Genomic DNA, 6,138 nt, shown 5'->3' with positions numbered 1-6,138 from the left:
AAGGTTAACCAATATTGATAAATATACTAATATACAAGTTGGTAAACCAAAATAAACATCTCCGATACGAGACGCAATTAATAATATTAAGAAAATAATTATGAAAATATAATTGATATTAATTACTTTAGTCTTCAGTAGTTTAACGTAATTCTACTGAAGTCGTTTTAAGAAACTTAATTCCTAAAATAATTTTAAACATAGCTATTGTTAACGTTTGAATTCTAGCGTATGCCTCTTTGTCAATTTTGCGAAATTTAGGGTATATAAGGCGATTGATTCACAATAAATGATAAGAAATCCGTAATTGCATGAACCTTTGGTTGAAGCCCTGCATTTGGGAGGCTAGACGTTTCTCGTAACCCTAGCCAATCGCCACGCACTTCTTGATCCTAACGTTGGGAGTAGAAGCAAAACGTTTGCTCCGATTTGCCAACTGCGGGCACGGTGACCAACACACAGACAGACAGACACCATCCCACACACACACGTCCAGTATAATACCTCTCCGTGACGTCATCGTCACTTAAAGAGGTAAAAATATAGTGGGAATAATATATTTTAGGTTTAAAACCCTCTTTGCATTTATTTCACTTGAAACCGTTTCGAAATACTCAAAAATTTGATTTGCCTTACCATCCGGGCTGGATTGTGAACTTCCGGTTAGTTGTAGGACAACATATCTTTTGGATGAATTATGTGTTTGAAAGTAATCTACAATTGAAGCCTAATAACTTGTTAATCGGATTAGTAGAACCAGAGTTATTAAACTTTTTCTCGATTTTGGAAATGCATTCTGAATACAGAAACCATAAAATGCTTCAAATTCCCATTTTTATATAAGGCTAATCTTCAGAGTCAGATTGTGAACTTCCGGTTAGTTGTAGGACAAAATATTTTAAGAGGTGAATTATGTGTTTGAAGGTGATCTACAATTGAAGCCTAATTACGTGTTAATCAGTTAAGCAGAACCAGAGTTATTAAACGTTTTCTCGATTTTGTCCGCCATTTTCCAATATGGTGGAAATTCCTCCAATGGGAGTGTGTGAGAGACCACACCACGTTAAAGAGCGCCCAAAAATCTATAAAGGTACCTTCGCAAACGAGCGGAATCCGCTGTACACTGTTAAAAATAACTGTTTCTTCCTGTTGAATTACCGTAAAATTTCAACAAGTAACATCCAATACCAGATATTACCGTTGGATTAACAGGATATTTACTATAAGCAACAGTAAAAATGTAATAATTTTAGTAACTGTACATTTAGCAGTAAATGTTCAATAAATAACAAGAAAGTTACTGTTATCTCAAAATACCGTACCATCAACAATAAAGTAATAGTAAAAATACTGTCGATTAAAAATACTGTAAAATCAACACTAAGTAATAGTAGAAACATTGTCGTTTAGAAATATCGTAACATCAACAATAAATTATCAGTGATCAACTGTGAGGATGCTGTTAGGTTAGGAATAGTATATCAACAATGGTATTCTTTGCATTGGGTTTCGTACTACCCCAAATGAAATAAATTCAAATAAGTTCACCTTTTTTATCTGTTAGGATATTATTTACTATTATTACAATTTACGACATTGGACAACAACTAAGCGTAACAAATCGGATTAACCAGCATTCTTCCGCGTAATTCAGTGATGCCAGATTGAGGGAAATTTTCCATATCTAGGGAAATTTATTTTACTGGTATTGGATTTATTTCCTTAAAATTCATTGCAATAAAATTACTTATCTCGGATTTTTGAACAAGAATTTCATTTTCCTAAAACTTTTTATCTAAAAATGTATTTTTACCTCTCCGAGTGACGATGACGTCACGGAGAAGTATTATACTGGACGTATCTCTGCGTCCGTCAGTCTGTCACCGCGTTAGCAGTTGGCAAATCGGAGCAAACGTGTTCGCAATTTCCGGACCGCATTCGCAGTACACAGAAATTCGGAAAACTTAACTTCATCGCTATATTTATCTTACTTAACGTCAATCGTTAACTAGCCGTTATAACTTCAACTGCTGGCGAACTCTTTAACCCAATACCAATAAATATTTATTGGATTCTAACAACAACACCATGCACTAGTCTTTCGTCTATACCAAATAGACACCAATCTGCGACATTAGCTTCTACTGCGTCTACGTCGTTAAGTTTAAAGCTTTGTCCACATTGAACTCGCGCTCGCGTGTTCGCGCCATCGTCTATTCGCATCTTCGCAACAGATCACGAAAAACATTTGCACTTCTGTCCTGATACACGCAAATATTTTGCTTTTCCCATTCTGAGAGCCAATAAAGTTTGAGCAATCATTGCGCCATCTGCCTGTCGATGGCGACGTTGTCCAAAGAGAAAATCGGAACTAATCGCCCCAGCCTTCTTCTCGTCTGTGATTGGTGCTTTTCTCGCGAAGGCGCGAAATTCTTGGCCTTGTCTCAAGAAATTTGTATGTTCGCGAGGTGAGGACGCAAAGTAGCGAAAACCCAATGTGGACAGTAGCGCGATCTTGCAAACAAGCAAAGCGAAGATGCGAACTCGCAAAATGTGTCAGTCTGGACAGGCCTTTAGATGTACTCGGCGAGCGGCTAGGCTCATTTTATATACCTCACTGTGAATCGATCACGTTATATACCCTAAATTCACGAAAATTCTGAAAAAGGTGTTCGCTAGGGGTCAAACGTTAACCATAGCTATGTTTAAAATAGTTTTAGGAATGATGTTTCTTGCATCGACTTAACTATAATTAATCTAAAATACAGACGATAAAAATAATTAATATAAGATATATTTATTTAATTATTTAAGATAAACTTCTTTCTTCGGAACGATACGATTGAAAGTTTATATAGAACGAGTAATGAAGATTGCATCTGAATCGAAACACTATACGCGTATTAAAGTTAATATAAAGCGAGTAGGATGAAAAGATCTCTAACAAAACCATAAACATTTTCTTTATGCAGAATATTAAATGAAAATCTATTAAATATGTTTCGACATTACGATTCTTTTAGTAGTTGTGTAGCTATAAAGCTCTGTTTCATTTCAATATTCCAAGAACATCTCTTGATATTAATATTTCAAATTTTGTGTTTACGTTTTAATTCAGCTTCAATGCATTTATATATAGGGTAAACGAAAAATTTAACTTTCATAGTTTCAATGGATGTTAACGCTTACTTTTTAAGTAACTGTTGTTCGAAGTGGATCCATGAATTAAGAATTCCATGGGCTAAAGCAAAATTAGCCTTGATTCATCTTCTCCTTGAGGAGGTCTTTACGGTTTAGAGTGAGCCGAAAGTTAAATACACATTTAAATGATATATATTGGCCCTTTAATAGAAATAATGAGGATATATAGTAAAGGATTAGACACTTTAACCTTTACAAATGAAATTGCAAGATTTATGTGAAAAATAACGTTGTGGTTTCTTTACCGTCATTTTATTTTAAAATAAAAGTAGAGATCAGGTACAATTTACTGTTGACACCACAGTAACGTTTCTGTTAAACTAACTATACTATAATTGTACATATATCAGGTTTTTAATTGCAAGTTTCACGATAAAATTAATGTTGATGTTAACGGTAAAAAAAACCTGTAATTTAACGGTAACGTTCCTGGTAATTTTCTGCCAGTAAAATTGCCGTAATTTCAACAGTAATTTTTTACAGTGTACAGAAGCTTAAACTGATTGAACACTTTCTGCTTTCGAGTTCAGCTTTGTGCTTCAGAATCGGAAATTCGTTTCTGATTCTTTAATACACCTATCGCATAGGCGCAATTAATTTAAAGGATATTAAAGTTTGCCGTCCAGCGCGCCATCTAGTTAAAGAACATAGTTTGTAGAGATGGCTAGTGCAAGAGATAAGCGTTTGTTTATGTTAACGCACTGTATTAAAAACATTGAAAACTAGGAACAGTCTTCGTTGGTGGGTTCATTCCATTTTGCGAAATAGAAAGAAAGAATGGGATTTCCATATTATATAGAATATTCTCTGCTATGAAAGGTTTTGAAACACGATCCTTGATACTTTCAGAACCACGCAAGGATGTGTCACATACTATTTGACAAGCTTTTAGCATTTTTTCTTGTACTTATGTTTTGGCCGATTTCATGGCAGAAAAATAGCTCTACTAACTAAATTGAAGAATGACAGGACAACAAGATAAAAAAATGATGTAAATCGAATGTGGTTTCCCTAAATTAACTCTTAAATGGTCAAAATATATCACGTGGCCTCAAGAGGAAACTGGAATATCTAATTGAAACAGATATTCGCTGAAAATGGGATTCAGCGCCTGCTTGCACAACCGCTTAAACAAATCCGCGTTAGTCTAGTATGCGAAAGGCCACGCTGAAACTGAATTCTTCAATCTGCTTCAGATACCGCTTTCAGTTTTCACTTTACGCTCGATTGCGAAGGTACCTTTAGATCTGAAATTTTCAGCTTTGTTTCAATTTGTTGCGGGTTCCCTCTATTTTTGGGCTAAAATGACTGTACTAATACCGGTGGAGTGATATCCTAAAACAAACTATAACTTTAATCTAATTTTCTTTAAATCGTCTCGTATACTTATGGTAAGAAAGTATTCATAAATTCAGTTCCATAACCCTACTCACTTTTGTTTAACTCCAACTCATATATTTACTTCTACTCTACACAGAAAAAAGTGTGTTAAAGATTTGAACACATTTTAGTGTTCAAAAATCAGATTTTGGTTTCTTGATATGTTTAAGTGATGAAAAAGTGTAATTTATTGAACACTTCGCTTAATTTTGGCGCTCAACTTCTAATTTTTGTTTCTATTTGAAAAAATTGTAACAGTTGAACACAAAATCTTAACACTTTCACAATGAACGCGTTAAAAATTTAGGAACAGCGAACGCGATCATTTGTTTTCATGTTCTGTAACCTTGTAGTTGAAGGCGTACTTGGACGAAGCTTATTCGATATATACTCTGTTCCAGCTTTGGTTCTCAGCACACTCTAAGCTAGATCTCTATGTAACGTAGCTTTGTGCGTGATGACGACTAAAGCTGGAACAGAGTATACATCGAATAAGGTCCCGTCGGAGATAGGAAGTTGCTTATCATATAGCGTGAAAACCTATTTCCTCACGCGCATTCTTTATATCCATGGTTTTTCTTTGTCGCCCAAGAATGAATTTAAACTTGAAGTAATTATACAATTCAATGAATCAGTGGCGTCGCTAGGCCTTTTTTCGGGGGGGGGGGTATAGCCCCCTATTTAGCCCCCCCCCCAAATTTCAAACTTAGAACCCTCTAAAATAATCCCCAGACTTGTAAGCATATTTTTAAATAATAAATATTTGGAATGTGAATTTAATTAAACTACGCTTTGAAAACGTTTCTTGGCAAAGCGCAGACGATGAGACGAACTCTCTGACAAAGCATTTTTGCAATTGCATCAGGGAGGAGAGACCATTTACTTATGTTTGGGAAATTTTAATATTCCCTAAAATTCGTCTGCAACCTTTACTGCTGCTAAAGTGCTAATAAGAAAACCGATCCCGAAAGTAACAGCACATATTTTTTGGGCAGGATTTTTGAGCCTTGGCCCTTCAGAATATTAAAGGTGTAATCCTTTTCGTGGGTAAGTTTTAAGTAACTATTACGTGACAAAAATAAATTTCAATACTTAATAGTCCTTTTACTAGCAAAATAACTTAAACCTCAGTACAGTAATACCTATTAATTATTAATTACAAGTAATAAATTCTCGTACATATCTCTCTTGGACTGTAGAATGAGAGAGGTACAGTCGCCGCAATTAAAAACTTTCTTTCTCGCGACGTCTTGTTTCAACAATAAGCCGCAAATCTTTATTAAAACAACAATATACGATAAGTTTTTTTTTAACAATTGTATCAGATCAATAATTTGCGGCTTATTGTTGAAACAAGACGTCGCGAGGGAGAAAGTTTTTAATTGCGGCGACTGTACTTAACATGTTCGTACACTCTAAGAAAGGGAAGTGTAATTTAAGAAAACACATTTTTTACACCGTAAAAACACCCAAAGAGAGTTTTATTACCTTTAGTTTTTGTGGGGCCAATTTAAGGTGTAAATTCGATGTAAAATAAAACTTTTAAAAACCGTTTTG

Source organism: Phalangium opilio, unplaced genomic scaffold (genome assembly GCF_054372755.1).
Source record: "Phalangium opilio isolate 3A_F unplaced genomic scaffold, DU_Popi_V2 ptg000031l_1, whole genome shotgun sequence".
In the NCBI taxonomy this organism is placed as follows: domain Eukaryota; kingdom Metazoa; phylum Arthropoda; class Arachnida; order Opiliones; family Phalangiidae; genus Phalangium; species Phalangium opilio.
Note: the sequence above shows the minus strand (reverse complement) of the source record.